This window comes from Manacus candei, unplaced genomic scaffold (genome assembly GCF_025592945.1).
Source record: "Manacus candei isolate 608988 ecotype Guabito, Panama unplaced genomic scaffold, ASM2559294v1 h1tg000014l, whole genome shotgun sequence".
In the NCBI taxonomy this organism is placed as follows: domain Eukaryota; kingdom Metazoa; phylum Chordata; class Aves; order Passeriformes; family Pipridae; genus Manacus; species Manacus candei.
In genome coordinates this window covers 70,779,594-70,799,663 of record NW_026138062.1, presented here as the reverse complement: position 1 = coordinate 70,799,663, position 20,070 = coordinate 70,779,594, and the positions used below count along the sequence as shown (strand labels likewise).

The 20,070-nt window shown below is 40.8% G+C and overlaps 1 protein-coding gene across 7 annotated transcripts in view; it reads right to left on the bottom strand.

The window, feature by feature from the left end:
- Positions 1 to 20,070, bottom strand: part of NRIP1 (nuclear receptor interacting protein 1) — a 106,939-nt gene that overhangs the window by 61,899 nt on the left and 24,970 nt on the right. For 2 of the 7 annotated variants that reach the window (XM_051779583.1, XM_051779584.1), the window contains exons 1-2: positions 13,723 to 13,868; positions 6,849 to 6,933 (exon numbers count right to left, since the gene is read on the bottom strand). The gene's annotated coding sequence lies outside the window, so the exon portion shown is untranslated. Of the gene's footprint in view, positions 1 to 6,848; positions 6,934 to 12,792; positions 12,982 to 13,462; positions 13,625 to 13,722; positions 13,869 to 20,070 lie in introns of those variants that run through there. The other 5 variants (XM_051779585.1, XM_051779588.1, XM_051779586.1 and 2 more) reach the window with 3 other exon arrangements.

Sequence of the window (20,070 nt, the reverse complement as noted above, 5' to 3'; positions counted from 1 at the left end):
AGTTACTTTAGCACAGAAAAATTGAGTAAGCAGAAGAAAGTTAGCTACCTCAACAGCAAGGAGCCCACGCACTAGTCTTGGTTAGATGAGAAAGAAATTACAAAAGCAACTACTCTGCAAAATAAGGCCAACACAGTCAGCAGCCCTTGTTGCCCAAATGGTTCCAGAAGAGCTCTGAAGAAAGAGTTGTGTCCAAGTTTCACATAGGTTAGTCCTTCCCACCAAACTCAGTCCAGTACAGGATTGGCAGAACACCCTTGCTTGGACACCCCACTCCATCAGAGGTGTCTGCTTCCCTATCTGGGAGCTACATTCCTACAAAAATTGTCACAAACAGAAGATGAAAAAGGTGTGGGGAAAAGTTCTTTTGTGGTCTTTTTGTTCTGTTTAACAGGACACTTCTCATACACTCACCTTTTTGCCAACTACGAAAACTCCTGAGTGGAGAAAAAAAAAACCACCCACACTCAGGAAAGCAATTTTTTTCCATAGACGATAAGCAAAACAACTATAGTCAAACAAAGTTGAAGGCTACTGACAAGAAAATAGAGGCCTAGGCCCTGTTCTTTCTGCTGCCTGAGAAACAAAGGCAGAAACCAGTATCTTGATGTTCTTCCCTGCTGTTTTCTGCTGCTTTTTCACTGTATTTTGGCAGCAGTGGGAATAAAGACAAAAGCAGCACCAAAGAACAAAGTGTGAATCTAATTCGTGCAAAAATAGAGAGCGGGAACAAAAGACAGAGTAGAAGTGGACGGACTACTTATAGCAATTATTGTCAAATATTTTTGCACTTCCTTCCTTAATGTAGCTCCTTTAATATACAAAGACCTACAAATAGTTCTGAGAGGTTCCCTTTGTAAAAGGAGGAGAAAAAAAAACTGTAATAAGACTATGCAATGAAGATAAATTTTCCCAATAATGCAAGCTACAGGAAACACATGGAGGTCAAATAAAACTATTATTTGCCTTTTCAAACACTATTTTCTTCAGCTGCTAAATAAAAACATTATGAAGCCATTTTACACAGTGAAATTTAACCTTATATTAACCTTCCATATTAAGTAAACAAACCTTTCTAGCCAATAAGCATCATTGTGAACTCTCCAAGATGATAAGCAATACCTTAATTACATTCATTTACATGACTTTGAAATTGTTCCAGACCAAAGTCGACAACTACAAGGTCAAAGAGTATGGAAATCTAAAGTAAGGAGAAATCCATAGTCGGCCAGTTCACACAAGCATGGTGCAGCATCCTTTCTAACCCAGTTTGCAAAGGGTCAGGGATACCAACCAAGTACTTGCCTTTTCATAAATTACGTTAAAAAAGCAAATCCTCTGAAACACCAAAGGCTGAGAGTGCTCTTTTTTTTTTTCTTTGAAGACTATTCAAAGTTGAAAACAATGGACACTTTGGAATTGTTTTTAATGCCTAATGGCCAATTAAGCTGCATGAATCTTCCGCAAAATTTTTATAATATTCTAACTGAAAAGCACAACAAATATAATTTTGAAAAATGCATCCACATCACTGACAACTACTGAGTATTTATTTGGTATAGTGCCATTACACTCTGCAACACTAAACTGACTAGTTTTGTTGAGATTTATCCTATGAGGCAAGTGGAACAACAGAGGAGAAGCCACCATACTGATTCCACATCACTGTACTTCATGAACTGTGCAGACTCACAGGTAAGTCCCAGCCCAAAAAAACTGCTGCCTAGACTTACATTCTCATCAACAAGACTAGAACTAAATCCTTAAGATACAGGGAGAAAACGCCCTGTGTTGAGTCCTAAGTACAACTTTTAGTGTGCTACATGAAAACCTTTATTATTTGATCCGTGCCACACTTAAGAGTGGGAAATGCTAATAACGCTCAAACAGCTATTATAAACTTTTAACAGTGACTGTTGCAAGAAACTTGATGAAGCATGTTCTACCCTGGAACAGTAGAAAAGCAGACACAGAGTCCATCCCATTCCCAAGACATTAGATAATGGTTCAGGTATAATCAATAGCAATTAAATTAGCCAAAATAGAGCATACATGCATGCTGCACTAATGGATCATTTCAGGATTACATTTTGCGTATTGTAACAATGAAATTATTACAAATATATAGAAAAATCTGAAGTACAGCTTTTGGGTTTAGGCAGTCCCATATCAATGCACTGCAGCTGACAATATTTTCTTTGTATTAAATTAGATAAATCTCCCTGCACCTTACTTTACTAGCCAAGCACTTTTTACACAACTCTCAAGCCAACAGCCTTCTGCAATTTAAGTATGATTTAGTGCAAGAGAAGCAATGAGTATTATAAAATTTATGCTTGTTCACCTTCTCTCCCCACAGAGAAGGGCAAGACGTTTTTTCATGTAAATATGTATTAGATCCAAATCATTTAAATAGATATTATTCCATAGAGAACATGATGCTGCATATGCCCATTTCAGCTCCAAGTTACTAAATAAACTGCAAGATAACGATGTTGCCTTGCTCATCTTAAAGGACACTGAAAATATTTCTAGGCATTTCAAACATAAGTAAAAGATTTTCACAAGAAAAAAGAAAAACTAGGGTGGCTCTAACAAAGCTACATAAGGTGAAGACAAGTTACTGACAAATTAGGAAATCTCTTCAGGAATAGGTCACAACTGCTACAGCAAAAGTATAGCTCAGGTACATGGAGCAGTCTTTGCAGTATGAATAGCAAGTCATTACCATCTTCCACTTTTAAATGGAGCAAGGGAAAGATAACCATGTCTGCAAAGAGAAAAACCAAGAAACTTTTAACAGGTGACTAATTCTAAAAGTTAATGTTGGAATGTTAAATGCAAGGTGCTAAATGCTAATTTGTCTCTAATATGTCTCAGTTACATTTAGCTACAAGTGTCACTGCTTCAATGAAAGAGAAAGAGAGAATAGGGAAAACTTAAACAATGTCTTAAAAATGAGAGCTTTAAGCACTACTTTTAAGTGAGTGCATATATCTCACTGCTTTTCACAAAACACAACGGAAGTTAATCAGCATGTTACCACAAAATACATGTTTAGTTAACAATTTATTTTTAAATCATGTATTTATTTAAAGTGAGGAAGACTGTCATTGGGCTTGAAGCTATCACATATCATTTGGGCCACAGTCAGTTATCTTACAATACAGTCTGACCTCTACTTGATTTTAAAATAGGATAATCACCTTCAACTATGTATGAACCTTGAACATTATCAAAAACAGTTTTATTGCATCAACGATTTATTAATAGTCTTATATTAATAGTAATGTAACTTTGACTTTGTAAAGTCATAAAGATGACGAGAAACACAGTCAAGGCTTACTGTGCTACCTATATTATTTTAGGCTTCTAAGGCAACCTCATGACACAATCAGAAAGACTATCCTGAAAGTAAGAGCTCCAAAGAAAAAACAATAAGAATACGCATGTATTGTCCCAGTTCAACAACAGAGCAGGAAGGATACAGACAGCATAATGAGTTCAGACAAACACTGAAACCTTTCAAGTACCAAAATTCTCCTCCAGCCAGCTGTGCTTGGAAGTGGAAAACTGCTCGTGCTGAGACAGGTAACGTCTGGACAAGCGCAGAACAGCGACAGCCATAAAGAAGAGGCGTGAGCCTTACGCAGGAGTGCACTAAAGCCACATTCCCCTTCCAAGCAAAGCACCGCAAAACGCCCAAAGCCAACAGGCTCGCATTCAAAACAAACCCAAGGAAGGAGGAAACGTTCCTCCCAGACCTTTCTGGTTCAAAACACTCGCCGCAGCAGCCCCGCCGCGTTCCCTGTGCTGAACAGCCACTTTTATAGCTGTTAGCCCCATTACACCACAGTTGACAGTTTAAACAAAGAGCAACTAAGAAAGTACAATATTCTATAACTGGCATTTACAGCATCGGCCTTGGACTTCTAATCTTTAGCAGACGGGCACACAAATCAATCTATCAGCTCATAAAGGTATGCTTTTTAACCTCTAAAACAGATGGGATTGGCCAGAAACGTCTGGCATGTCAAACTGCTAATCACTGCTGCCCTTTGCACAAAATAACCCACTTAAGTTGAGGCATGGTTGCACTGTAACAGACATTAGTCTGTGGGAAACCCATTTAACTGTCACATACTCCCGCCACTCTTGCTCTCCCTTAATTAAGCCTAATGCCTTATGCTTTGACCTTTTGTTCTAGCCTATTAACCCTATCTAGTACAAGTTCAAATATGTTAAACTTAAAAGTTTGCTGTAAAATATTAAATGCCAAGCTACAGAAAGAACAAGGGACGCTTCTCTACCCTGCAAGTTACCAACTCCTCTACCAAATTTCCTAAGCAGACAAAATGGAAGAACTATGTTAGTCCCCAGTGATAAAATATGTTCAAACACTAATCAGTTTCACAAAAAAAAAAAAAAAGTGAAGTTGCTTCCACTGGCACAGCCTACTTTTTCCTCTTCAGAGGAGAGAGGAGGGTGAGGGAAAAAAAAAAAGTGAAACTTCTGTTTGCAGCTTCATATCCTCAGGCTTTCAGGTTTTTATCCACTAAGAAAAGCACATGTTATCAGCCAAGATCATATTACACTCATTTGCTGTTCTCCGAAACCCATCATTAAAAATAAGACATAATTGGTTTACAGTGACCAATTTCTCCTCAATTAAAGGCTGCCTCTGCTAACCTTGCTCACAATGAGTCACCACCTTATTCTTTTCACAACATAGTTACACTTAATATTAGTTTTTAATTGTCATCTGTAGCTTCTCACGATTTGCATCTTTTGAAGTTCCTGAGACTTGCACAGACTTAAATAAGGACATAATTTATAAACTTTAGTTCACTGACACACACTTTTCCTTTGATACAAGCTCACCTTAAGCATGACTGCATTCCATCCCTCTCTCCCACTTCATGAAGGTTTACACAGCATCAAGTCCAGCAGTTATGTTTCTAAAGCAGTACTCTTTTGCAGAAAGACCAGCCTAATAAAGACCAGAACTCTTGACTTAAAGCAAGCAGTCTAACTCCAGTGACAAAAATAAACCTCTCATCAAGACACTACTGCATTCCACATTAAAACTATTTATGTGTGCAATGCAAACTTGGTATACCAACACAGGTATTCTACAATTAGTGCTTATAACCAATAAACAAACCTACTCCCCACTCCAAAAAAATAACCAAGACGTAGCACATAACTGTTTTCTAATGTTGGTTAGAAACAGAAGATGGAATGCAAACCGTGCCAGGATTACCAGCCACCTATACACTGATAAACATGTTTTTCTCAAATCTTTAACTTAACTACCTTAGTTACTAAGTTGAATACTTGGTGCAACATCCTTGTTTACAGCTTAAGCTTCTGCAACTCTGACTAAACAGAACTGCTTTTAAACAGAGGCAACAATCTTGAAACAAAGCTTTTAATTACTTTAACTGTTTTTGAAGAACTGAAAGATTTCTAAAAGCCTGTTGCCACAAAAGCCACTGTCTACTAAATTCTGTTTAAGCTGTATAAGAGACCATCTGCTGCTGATCAAAACAATCTCAAGTTTTAAGCAGCTAATTAATTAATTATGTTTTAATTCCAAAGTGCCTATCTCAGTGATTCTGAGACCAGCAAGTAACACAATTAACTTTTCTGTAAATACAATTGCTCAGACAACTAAGATGCACTACAGAAATGCTAGACTTCTTTTTCTGAAAAGTCAAATGGAAAATGTCATGGGGGAAAAAAATGGATATCATCTTAATTTCCCTTTATTTCCAAAACACCGATTCTGGATAAATCCAAACCACCTAGATTTAAAAAGCACATATATTTTATAAGGATTTCACTTTGTTCTATTCTATTTTGTTGGAGATGCTCAAACTGTGCTACACAGACCAACGCTGTATTCAAATAAAGTCAAGCAACACATGAATTTATTAAAAAAAAAAGAGAAAAATACATCTTGCATCGTGCCATTACAACAGATATGCAAGAAGTTCTGCAGGTTGGGATTTGGTATGACTGCCTCCAGCTTCTAGACCTTCCCTACAAACACTCAAAAAGTTGCCACTGGAGGCAATGCAAATGAGTCCTAGGAGAGACCAGAAACAAAACAACAACTGCTTGTCAACCATTACATGCCCAAATTGTATTCTTTATGCTCATCAGCATTCTCAAGTTCTTAGGCACGCATGTAGGCCCACTGAGGACAGTGGGGCTACTCAAGTGAATAAAATTACTCACAAACCAAAGTGCATATACATAAGCAATCACTGGACAACACTCAGGGAATTCTTCCCTGGTATCAAAGAAAAATAGGATTTAGGAAATGGGAACCAAGGGAGCAGATCCGAACAAAATGACAGTGATGCTACATGTCTACAAGCCACTGCAATGTAATATCTAATAATGATTTTACTGGGATGGTCCCTTGCCACAGAAGCTCAATTTGGATCTGTTTTATTTAAAAAAAGAGAGGGTAACACAGTAAATTTTTCTTAATCTTCTCTTTCACTCTGAAATTATACGTAAATCAAGTTCTTCGCTATTTAGCTGCTACCTCCCAAATAAGTAGGTTAAATCTTCAGGACTTAACAGTGAATTGCACACAGAAAGTTCAAACATTACAAAAATATTTATTTCTCTTTAATCAGCACACACACACAAAAAAAAAAAAGAAAAAAGACATTTTAGAGTAAAAGACAGGGATTAACTTGAAAATTTATCACCTCAAAACATATTATAATCCTAAACAGCTTATACATGGCACATGTCTGACAGCTTTGGCAAGACAAAGAAGAAACCCAAAAACAAAGAGACAAGGTAAATAACCCAAACAAATTATTTACCTTGAATGTGGTCCCATCCGGAAAGCTCTTCCTTCAGGAGTCCAAGGATGCATTAATTTTCTTCCTCAACAATTTCATGCTCGATCTGGAAAGAACAGCAGAAATGGCCCTATGAAACTCTGCATAGCAAGTTTTCCTACCTCACATTGCCTCCATCTACTTTCTTACTGTTGGTGTAACAGAAAGCCATGCTTTATTTCGGTTCGTAAGAACTGCAAATAACAATTTTATTTCAGAAAAACGTGTAGGTCTGAAGAAACTAAAATCTTCCAAACAGAACCATCAGCGAAACCAGCACAAACAACTCACATTGTCTAGACTTGTACTGACTAAGGGAACAGTATTTCTGCAAGAACAAAATCACATTCATCTCTGAAAGTCCCAGTCCTCTTTCTCTTCCTTTCATTCAAAAAACAGCTGTGACATGAAAGCCCTCCTTCCTATGTAGTGATTAGTGTTTAACACTTCAAACTTCCACCTATGAACATCAAAATAATTTTTAAAAGGACTATTAATTTACACATACATAAGGAAAAGACAAAAGCACAGTAAAACAGGTGAGTGTAATGCTAAATGCCACAGAATTAGCTAGAAAAAACAAAACCAGTAGAAATTATATTTGTTTTTGAGATATAAGAATTAAATAGTATATGACACTATAATAAGAATATCTTATCCATCACAAGCACCACCTTAAAAATTCTCATCACTTTTCTATTATTCCTAAGTGAAATTTCACTGAATGTTGCAAAATTCAGATAGTCCAGATCATTCTTATTTCTACTATTTCACCACTGTTGTTGTAACGAGCATCACTATTAAAGGTTACGTTACATCTTCTGTCATGAAGTTACCACCCAAGCAGCAAGCATAAAGAGTCAAATTTAACTACAATAAAATGTATTTAAAAAACAATAAAATACATTAGACCTTCTCCACTGTTTAGCTGAACTTTCCCCCACTCCTCTAGCTTGGCAGAGGTAGACTTCCTCTCCTTATTTCAAGACCTTTAGCTTCTACTCCCATAAAAAACGCATGCAAAAGCTTTTTAAACACAGAATTTCTCTAGCACCAAGGATCCCACAGGTGGGTACAGGTGCATAGGATGGAGGGGGCAGAGTGGGAATGGTGTGTGCTGGGGGCACATCTCAGCACTTCCCCCTCCACAAAACCACCTGGGCTCAAGTCAGCTTAGAGCAAACATCTAACTGACCACTGCAATATGCCTGCTACCTGGGAGAAGAGATACAGGTGTTGATAGATGGGTCATCATCAGAAAAAAAAAAAACCTATTCAAAGCCTTCAGGTACATGAAATAACAGCAGCATGCTGGACTACTGCCAGCATCAAGATCCAACAAAAGATACCTAACAACAGAGCCAATTAAGCTGAAAAATAAGTAAATACCCCGAAATACTACATGCAGATACTGTTGCAAATCCTTCTCCTATACACATCACAAAATCAAAAGACAATTTGCGCTACAGAACAGTAGGCAAGCCTCAGTATTTGTATTCAATTAGGGGAAAAAAGAAACATCTACCATTGCAGTCAAAATAAACAGAGAAATGTCGGGTACAGTGATAATAAACATAGGTAATAAACACAGTTCAAAGCCTTCTCAACTCCATTTTGCTGAATGGGGAAATAAGCTGGACGTGGAATCTTTTGTGGCCAAAGGAAAAACAGGACAAGAGGTCCTGCAGAACAGAAAAAAGTAGCACTTCTAATAAGAACATCCTCATCTTCTCAAGTCACCCTAATTTGAGAAAAAATAGTTAATTCCAGTATTACTGTTCTATACTATAGAATACTAAGAATGATCTATACTATCTATAGATGTAGACAAAATGTTTTTCACCACTGACAAGGGAGTGAATGTAAACATTCCTCCTTCCAAGATTTCTACCTAGTAGGTAAAAACATAAAATAAAACACAAAAAACCCACCCCACACAGTATTGCCATCAAGGTTCAATGTACAGACAGGCTTTGCTTTAGGTCAGCACTAAACAGTCTTTTCTGTATTGTTCCAAGTAACGAAAAAGGTTTATGGAAATTCAGAGAAAAGAGAACAAAAGAATTTGTTATTTCTGGAGAAATTTCATATTCTTCAATAACATTTTAAAAATTAAGAAAAAAAAGGTTTTTCTAGAATAATACCTTATTCCCAAAAACTTCACATATGGATTAGTTGCTTTGCACACCTTACAGTTTTTTGAATGTTGATTTGTTTTGCCTTATGAACTGCCAAAAGCAGGACAGGTGATGACATGAACGATGTCTACAAGACAATCTCCTGCGGCAAGAATGATCATTTCTTTCTACCTCTGAGGCAAGCCCTGCTTTCTACATCACTGAAAAGACCTTTTCAGTTCCCTTTCCCTCTTCGTTTTCACAGTGGGATGGGGCACAGGGAAGAAGCAGAAAGCATGCAGCCATGAATCTTAAAGTTCACTGCGAAAAAAAATCAGTATCAGAGCAACATTATCAACTCAGGACCAATGAGAACAAAAATACTGTTCATATGTGAGCAAGACATACTGCTTGGACACATTTCAGCACAGAACTTCATTAAGTGCTTTTTGGGACACATTAAATTCTCCCTTATTTGTTTTCAAATTATAGTTTCATCCAAGACTGAAACGCATTTTGCATCTAGCGCCTGATCTCTCACGAGGACTCCCTCACAACTTCCTTTCTTAGAGGAGGAAGATCAACCCCTCAGAAGTCTTTCCCAACACCAAGTTTCTTTTCTATGCTAAACTCAGCATCTTAGAAACCAGAAACTAACAGAAGATCTGTAGCTTCTTCTTTTTATCTGATTTTGTCTATAAGCAATATTGGTTTTCCTCTGCTGAAGACAATGGTATTTCAGTGGTATGAAAACAGTTTCACTCAAGATAGGCAATTAAACAGGCACAATGAGCTCCAATAACAATTTAAGTATGAGAAGACTATGCCAAAAGGATTTGACCCAAGATGTCTAGCAACTGCTTCTTCCCCTTTCTACACGTGAATATTTATTTACGTGAGTTTTAGTTCCCATTCTCCTTCTTCAACCATCAAGCCAAGTGACCTGCAACAGACAGCCAAATAAATTACCAAATTAATTCTTTCAAGTGCTAAATAGATCCGTTAGCACTTCCAAGTATTTGAAATAAATAATCCAGAAACACTAAAGAGCAGGCATTCATCTTTACTAAAAGGATCCCTCTGCCCACTTTTCCCAAGGCAGAGCTTCCCACTGGGAAATGCAGGAAAGTTTTCATGTGGTCACAGATGTCCACCCGAAGTGCTGCCTGCCAACCACTGTATGCTGTTTTCTAACTCAGCATTTTCAAAATGCAACCAGCAAAACCCTAACCCTGTAATATCCAAAAGCGATGCCACAAGCCTTTTAAATACTTTCCTCACAACTCTTTGCCCCAGGCAGGCCAGCACAGCTCAGTTACTGTCCTTATCGTTTTGGCCTGTTGGCAGGAAGACAGAGCAAACCACAAATGCTGTTACCATTAACCTTCTTGTTTTTAGGTTAAGGTTGTTTAGACAAAATGTCAAGTTTACGCTTTTTATCTTTTTTGTACATTTGTACATATTCTTTCACACCTTTTCCTCCTGGTCAGGTTTCACTCCCTACCTGTGTATCTTTCCGCTTGCCTGTCATTAAACCCCTCCTCAGGGGTAATGGTTTATACTTCAAAATTTGCACTTCTTGTCCCAAAATGGTATTCATCCTTTTTTAATCCACAGGACAGACATCCTATTAATCCCGCCTACTGCTCATCACCCAGTCTATCATTCAGCACATGGGAGATGAGCCAAGACCTGACCTGCCCTGCCTGCAAGCCCCATGCATGGGAGGGGAGCCACCAAAGCCCCACTGGAAAAGAGGCTTGTGCTCCCACACCAGGCACCCATTTGGGAACCCCACGCCCTCCCCAGGCTCTCTTCTGGATCCCCTCCACTCCCAAAACATTCACATTTAGGGAAAAAAAGAACCCAACCACAAGCCATTTGGGTTTTAGGTTCAGGCAACCTCTGAAGGGCTATTCTAAAATTAACAAAAAATATTATAAACCCCATGTTTTCTCTGATAGCCCTACAAAGAGGTGTCAAACGCAGCCCCTGAGCAGGACAGCTGACTGGGAGAAATGCAACTCCCTGGCTTTGCCTTGGGCAAGTTTATGCATGTGCTTGGCACAACACAAAACAGTTTATCTTTTAATACAGTAACATCCTGCACTGTCACTGGTAAAGCTGACAGTGCTCTCACTGCTAACAATAAAGCTGGTATTATAGAAACCTTTTGCCAATGTTCAAAGCCAGAAAAACAAAGTTAGCTCTGAAATGACCAAACAAGCTTCAAGCAAGCTTTTGCCAATTCTTTTAAACAATCACACATTAAGCAAAACTACAGATAAATACAATCACTATAAAGTTAATTCATGTTTAAGTTCTGTAACTTTCACTGAATCACTAAAAAAACATTAAACATTTCCTTGATGCCTTTTATGGAACAGATTTACCCCAAACACAGCTATCAAACACTGTAGGTGATACAGCCAGCAATTAGATCACCCATTTAAGTTTACAATATAAAAACATTAGTTCACTTTTACTTCTTTATCAACATAGTTTTTATGACTACAATAAATTTTGGCTAGCACATCTTTTACTTTGGAAAAAGAAGTATAGGGAGCAGAGAGGAAGAGCATGTTTTCATCTGGTAATTTTCTACCCCAAGACTAACAGGGAAAAAAAAAAAAAAAAGTGTTCATCCAGTATGGTTTGGCATCTGACAGCATCTTGTATTCTGTGCATGCATGGCCTACAAAAATCTGAAAGCCATTGATAGCTCTCGCTCATTAGATAACCCAGAACCACAGGCCAGTCTCACAGCAGGTCAGATTTCACCCCTGCCCAAACCATGCAGTCACTTCTCAGTACCTCTCCCATCCCACTCAACAAAACACGTACACCCTTACGTAGGCATTTCACTCATGGCTAACGTGCTGTCTTGCTTCGGAGTCCACGTCAACTCTATCTTGACAGACCGCTGTAGAACAACAAGTCAGACTTCTCAACCACAAGTTTGGGAAGAGACTCACCCCAGACAGCACAAACCCCAAACCTGCCTGAACATCATTCTGGATGAGAACTTTTGCTCTCCAAGATGTTAACTACTGCTGCCCATATAGTAACAGTTACTCAGATGCCATTAAATCTGATTTTAACGACAAGATATCCTCAGGTCAGAGAGCTTTTCTCATATGGCATCTCAATGTGTCACTCTCTCATGTGTTCAGTCAGCCCTAGAAACAGTAAATCTCATATGAGTATTAAAGAAAACATTTTCTACCACTCACTCAGAGATACAACATCCCCTTTCCACAAGTGACTGCTTCCTCCCCACGGGTCTTCCAGACTGGATTCGCACTCTTTTTTAAATAAAGCTTTACGGTATCTCTGAACATTTATAGTGCCATGACTCAGTTAAATTCTAATCAGCCTGTGAGCTGTCAGACACTGCAGGCAGGTCCCCTCAAAATAAAACAAGGAATAATATAGTCTCCAGATTCCAGAAAGATGAGCAAAAGAGGACAACTTCCACTTCAGCCTTCTTAACAACAACATAATCCCAAAGCCAGAAACCCTGCTGTTTTTTTCCAGCACCTTCAACACGTGTCAAGCATTTCAGCTGAATCCTTTTTTAAATTAAAAGCCCAGCAAACCACCAGAATACACAACACAGGATGAGAAGAGAGGCGCAGCACAGACACACAAGGCTATCTGCTCGCTACAACGCTTGCCCTTGTTTTGCCCACACCACGTTTCCTTAGGTCTCACTGCCTTCCAACTTAATCACCCACCGACACTTACAAAGAACAGCCTCAAACAACGTGGAGAAAGGGAGGGTGGGCTGGCAATTAAAAAAAAATCACCTTTAACGGGCTTCGGGGACACACAGAAAAACCCTCCACGCCTGGAAAAGTAACCTTTAGTCTAGAAGGGGAAAACAGCGACGTCCCTAAGGGAGCCCGAAGCGATGAGAAGGCATCTTTGGGGGGCGCAGGGAGCCACCTCCGAGCGGCGGCGGCGGCCGCGGCAGCCCCGGCGCTGGCGGCGGGCCCGCAGGTGGCGGCGGGGCGGGCGGGCGGCTCCGCGCCCGGGGGCGGCGGCGGGGGCAGCGTGGCCTTGCCCGCAGCTGCCGGGAGCGCGCCCGGGCGGCGAGCGAGGCCGGCCCCGAGTGCCCGCACGGCCCCGGGTGCCCGCACGGCCCCGCGGCCGCTGCGCACCGAGCGAGCGGCTCCGCGGGCGATTCGCCCCGCGAGGGTGTCCCTGCGAGCGGGGGGGCCCGGGCGCGCAGCCAGCGCTCGGCAGAACACTCGCGGGTCCCGCGGCGGGGGGGGAGGGAAAGGGGGGGGCGGCTCGTAACTTTTCCCGTCCCCGCGGCTCCCCCCAAACCCACCCCCGGCCGGGCAAACTTTCCGCCCGCCCCGGGGGGCGCTGGCGGGGCTCCCCCCGGCATTGTTCGGCGGTGCCGCCGCCCGGCAGCGCGGCCCCGGCCCGCCCCGCTCGGCCATTTCCCCGGCGGAACAGCGCCGCACTCACCCCGCAGCCGCCGCGGCTCCTCCCGGGCCGCCCGCCCGGAGCCTCCCGGGGCCGCTCCGCCCGCAGCCCCCCGCGCCCGCCGCGGCCGGTCCCGGCACGGAGCTCCGGAGAGCGGCGGCCGGCACAGCCCAGGCGGGCGGATGGGTGCCCGCGGTTGGAGGGCAGGACAGGGCAGCGCAGGGCAGGACGCGCCGCCTCCCGCCACCCCCGAGTCCGCGCGTCCTCCCCGCCGTCCCCCCCGCGCATCCCCGCGCACATACAGGGCGAGCCGAGCTCCGCTGCGCTGCTCCCCGCGGCTCGGGGCTCTGCTGCAATGCCTGCGAGGCTGACTTTCAAAGCCTAACCCGCAGCCGCGATCCTCCCTCTCCGCCTTCCACCTCGCCCGCCGCGGCGCAGCCCGGCCCCTCCCCGCGCCGCGCCATTCATCTCTCCAGCCAAGTTTCTTAACCCTTTTCTAACCCCCGGCGCGGGGAGGGAGGGAGGGAGGGAAGGCAGGGCGGGATGCAGGGATGCGCCCCCCGCCCCGGGCGGGGCGGGCAGGGTAGGGCAGGGCGGCCGCGCCGCACGTACGCGAATCGCATCCCCTCCTGCCCTCGCTAATTAACCTGACCGAAGGCGCAGGGCCCCCGGGAAACAAACTTGTGAGCGACAGGACCGGAGGACCCGTATTTAATGAAAACAACGGTGGCTTAAAAATAACACCTTTCTTTTTTTTTTTTTTTTCTTTTCCTTCGGCTCCCCTGAAATAGTGTGGGGGGCGCTTCCAGCGTTACCACTTCTGGTCGGTTTAGAGCTTACGTTTTCAGCCTTTCCTCCGAAAAACACGCGCTAGAAACTTATTATTATTATTATTATTATTATTATTATTATTATTATTATTATTATTATTATTATTATTATTTTGAAGGAAAAGCCGGGATGCTCCCGGCAGCGCACGGGGAGGGAGGGCAGCGGCCCCGGCACCTGCGACTGCTCCCGGGCGGGCTCTGCCCCGGCCCTGCCAGCTCCCGGCACGTCTTCTTATCGCTCGGCCCCAGCTTCCCGGGAGCAGAGAGCATCCCTACCGGCTGGCGCCAGGGCGGCCCGCGGTCCCTGTGCCGCTGGGAAGGAGGAAAGGCGGGGGAAGACCCCCGGCAGCCCGCGGGAGCAGCTCCAGGAGCGGGGGCAAAACCATCAAAGCTGTCTGCCCATGTGGCAAATAAATACAATTTGGGAGGAAAAGAAACAGAGCCGGGCAGAGCTTCCCACCCTAACCCAGCCCTCCATTTTGGTAGGTGGCATCCCCAAAATCTCTGCTGTCAGAAATTGCGCTGAATGTCAATCGTTCTTCAGACTTTGCTCCCACCAAAGAAGGGAGTGCACCCAGACTCACAGGCTGAACTTGGCTGTATAAGGGAAGCTACAAAGTGCATGCGACCTTCATCGCACCTCCTGTGTGCCTGTGTTTAACAAACGTCTCGACGCGTCGCACGCTGTCTGCCAAACGCTCTACAGAACACTTCATGATACTTTACTTCCAGCAGTCAAAGACTGAGAAAAAGAGAAACAAATCTGTTTGCAAGTCGCATACGAACTGCGTGATAATTTCTGCATTAAAACACGCCAACATTTTAGTTTTAAAACTCAGGTAAAATAAATGATCTATTCAATCATCTTTTTAGTAAGGGAGTACTATTGTTAAAGAAGATAGGAGTTTCCCCTTTAAATAAAGCAAAGACTTTTCACTTTTGTGAAAAGCTAAATATTTTAACCTGGAGATACCATGAATGAAAGTGGATGTAGGAATGTTAAGCAAAACCTCTTTCACTTTGGAATGTACGGATTGTGTACAGGCTTAGAGCGGAGCTAGTAATGTATTACTTGACCTATTTTTTTAAGCCAATGAAAGATTTAGGTTAACTTCATCATCGTGTGTTTTTAACCACTTTCTTCCAGACATGCAGCAGAATTTTCTAAAGCCACTGCATGTCACAGTGCTTATACAACAGTCTCTTTTTTTGAGAGCATAAGTCTTGTAAATATAGTCTGATCATACTTCCATTAAAACAATAAGTTTTGCTCTTCGTTTCCATAGTAGGCTCATTAGCAAATTCTGATCCTAAAGAAATTATCTTCAATTTTTTTATTTCACAAAGAATCTTCACCTCAAATTTTTTTCAATGCTAAACCACTGAATTATCTAGGGAAAAAGAAATTTTCTCATTACTGCAGCAATTTATCTGCTATTTCAATCAAGAATGTCTGTAGTAGAGACCTCTTTCATTCTTAACCTTAGGGAACATGTTACGTAGATGAGAAACCTACAAAATGAGGAATCTTGGACAAGCAACAGAAAAAATGTGTGTGTAGAGCATTTGTTAAAATGATTGTTGTTAGGTAACTTAGAGTTACTTAAGTTGCCTGAGGATGCAAGTTTCAGTAAGATATAATCAACTGAAATTGCATTAAATAATGCAATGTATAGAATTAGTAGGTTATTTCCAACAATTAGTATTTGTATCACACTGAGTTGTGCCACTTGTCCATATTTACTTAACTATGAGAATTCAAACAATATACAAAATAAACATTCCATATAAGTAAAGGAAAAATTCCAGCATACAGTGGAATTTGCCTCTCAAGAAGTATGAGAGTACTGATGTGTATTTGTTGGTCCTTCCTGTGCATTCTTCAACCAAAATTAAACACACAAAGTCACCCCCCATGCATAAAAGATGAGCATCTATGGATGTACCTATCTAGGGTGGTGTCTATACCTTCACTTTGTTACAGACATTACAAAATGGGACTTTCTTTCAATTTTTTTCTTCAAGGAGAACTCATCACTATAAAATGCCTTTGAATGGAAGGCCAATTACGACAGGAAAGTAAAAACTACCTTTGTATTGGTCTTGGAAGAGAAAACCAGGTTTATAGAGTTTACATTAGAACTCATTCCCAGAATTGCAAGCATTTAGTGAGGAGCTGTTGGTGGTGCACTTCGGTATATCAGCGAACCACTTCTTTTTATATCTATAAAAATGTATAATGATACACCCCCTACTTTACAATTGTTAACAGAAAATTCCCAGGCAGAAAGGTATGTTTTTGACCTATACAAATTCTATCAAAATCAGAATATAATTGTGGTTCTGACATTCTTGAGATACATAATTAATCTGCGTGACCGCTTAAAAAATGGTTAAATAAACAGTGGATGCACCCACAACTTTCTTTTGTTCACTTTGACGATTACAATAATGCATTTAAAATTTATGAACAAAGCTACAGTTTCAGTAACAAACTTTTTCTTTAACTTGCAGAAGTAGAACACATCGGTCTGTGCCATACAGTAAAAAAACAAGTAGTAGTCTTAAAAGGACAATGCTATTATATTATTCCCAAACATTTTTAAGCTAATGCTAACCTATTTTTAAATTACATAAAGTGCTTTGAAGAGCTTGGGAGAGAATTACAATTGCTCTTATTTTGATTTTCCTTTGAGGTTATCTCAGCCTCTCAAAAAACTAACTTCTCTTAAACTACCTTTTTTCTATCAAAATAATTATGGCCTTGCTTCATGGCATCCAATCATGATATGAAAGGCTTAGGATGTGGTTGAGAAGCTAGGTAGCTTTACAGAAATGCATTTCCAGACTAAATCTTCCTCTAAAATAGTTTGTCAGCCTTACATAGACAAATAATGAAATTCCATCCTTGAGTCAGCCTAGTTCAATACATGTAATATGTCAGATTACCCTCTATTTCAAAGGTGCCTTCACAGAGGATTAAATCACCTACTATTCCAAAACTTAGGTAGGCACACACACACAAAAAACCCAAAAGCAACCAACCAACCAACCAAACAAAACAGAAAAGAAAGTTAAAAAAGGAATCATTATAATTCTTATTTATTCAACAAATGACTTCAAAAGATGTTTGCCTAAATACATTATAATCATGTGATAGTGTTCATCCATAAATCTGAAGTAGTAAGGTAGAAAAGTTTGCCATTCTTCAGGAGTTCCTTCTAGGACTAAATGAAATCAGTAGTAACCCTACAAGTGTTATCAGAGGAAGAGCTGGTCCAGGGGAGGGTTTCTGCAGGGGGTACCGTAGGACATATCCTCTTTTGTTCGTGACAGCAGCAAATCTGCAACTGTTGGTGGTGGAGCTGAATTACACAACAACATGTAAAGGGAAGAGTTATGTACTCTTTATATAGCTGAAAGGTATCAAGAGTACACACTGCTTGTTACTTCATCTACCTACATTTAAAATTACAGAGGTATTTGTATGCATACATAACTCATATCATTCCCCACTGGAGCTGGTTTCCACTTCCTTTTCCTTTTTTTTTAATTACACATTTTACTTACATTTTTACAAGTATTTCGAAGCAGGTCATCTGAGAGAAATGTACCCTCAGTGACTCAAGTTCCTTTTTTTTTTTTTCTGCATTATTTAAAAGTAGACTTCAGATCATGACTATTTGTTCTAAGAGTAATAAGCAAAGGACCAGATGCTGGAGTCTTTTCAATTACAAAAACATTTAAAGACAGCTGTACCATATAAACTCTCATGGAGGAATCATATGCTTGCAGCATCTGGTGAGTTTTGGCCATGCCTCTAGCACACCGTATCTGTTCTGAGGCATGAGACAGGGTGAGGCTTATTTGGCCATATGTGGTTTGGGGATAGGGGTGTGCATTTTTTGACCACAGACAGGAACTAACACTTCGGGTCTTATATTTGGTGGCAGGAAATAAACACTACTTTCAGCCCCTGTAACACCTTTCATGGAAGAGTCAAATGGGTGTATGCTAAGTCGATATGACTACATTAATTATTTTAGCAGAATGAAATACTGGTGTTTTTATTCAGAAGAACGCATCCCATACTTGTGAATTTTCTGCTATTTCATCCTACTTGCACAATCAAACATTCAAAGCATATTTCTGAGAACATTGTTCTGACGTGTCACATCGCTGGTGTGAAAGCATGTCCAGAAAATAACCGTGCTGGAGTCACTACTTATAAACTGGCCTGAGAAAGTACCAGTAGCACAGGTATTACACTACACAAGCACTGTTGTGGCTTGTGGGTTGGTGGCAATGCAAAGATAATGTTTGAGAAGGTTGTATGCAGGTCGCCGAAACTGTTCAGAAAATTCATTTTCATTTCAGAATTCATGTTTCCCTCTTTCCTTTGACAAAGATGTTCCCAATGTCAGCAGTAACAGATTGAATGAGGACTGAAGAATCCTGTCCTCTCTCACGCTCTGCACTCAGAAGTTACTCTCAGTAACAATTTTGTTTCACAGCCCTATTTTTCTGTCTGGCTAACAGGGGATCTGGGTAACCCCTTGTCGTGGTTCTCATGATGACACAAGCCATGTTGTTGAAACAGTGTGTTCTCAAATAAAGTGAACAGTATGTACAAATTATACATACGCGATCTGGCAGCCAGGACCACGCTGCAAGTGAATAAAGTTCTGGAAAGGACCATTAGGAAGCACCTAAAAAACCGAAGCTAAACTGTCCTGTGTCTGCTCTTCAAAATAATACAGGTACTGGACAAATGCTTCTAAATATATGAACACTTTAATTAGATATTAAAATTGCAATAATATTCTTTAGTACAAATGGTACTAAGAGCTCTGACTCAAGTACATGAAACTGCTGTGTTAAGCTAAACTGTGCATCTCATGTATTTTTATTAAATATTATTTCCTTTTTCACATATGAGCTTATGTAGAACTAAGAAATTCTGAAGAAAACCTGGCTTCTTTGTGCAGGTACTCAAACAGGGGCTATTTTGAAAACTCGGTCCCAGGTCTGAGGATTAAATATTCTCAAAAAAATTGGTACTTACCTACCTAACATCACAGATTTAGTTACAAGTGATTAGTGTTTCTGTTTACCTACAGATGCCTACTGAGAAAATCCATTTAAATTGTGTATCGAAAAACCCAAGGAACTCAAATCACTGGGCCATGTAAGTTCAGATAAGTTTCTGCTTGATTGTATTTTATATGATGAGTTTATCAGAATCATATTAGCTGTGCTTTTATAACTGATCCAACTATATATCTTTGCATATTTTTATTAGCACACAAATATCTAGGTTTTATTAGAAGGCATTAGCCTCACTAAATGTTAGATATATAACAAATCCAGCTTCGATGCTGTTGATCATCGTACCAGTAGTTTACATCTGACATAAAACTGTCAAGGCATAGGAGTGACTCAACTCACTATAAACCAGAAAGCAACAGTTCTGTTCACATAAATTGCATCCCCTCATGGAGCTGGGAAATTTCCCTTGCCACTTTTTGCATATATTTTAGAGAACTGCATAGCCAATATTACTCTTCCTTTGAAAGGAGTGAGAGCATGAGGATACTTCCATTTATAAACAGCAGACACTATACCTTGTTTTTATGTATGTAATTCTAACTTTGAAATAATTGCTGCTCTTTTTTTCTTGTCTGATATATGATTAAAAAAAAAGGTGAAAGTATCTTCTGTGGAGAAGAGAATTCATTCTGAGTTTTGATGACAGCACAGAGAATATCTGGGTTGCATTCTTCATTTGAACAACATCCATTTTTTTGCATTACGATGGCT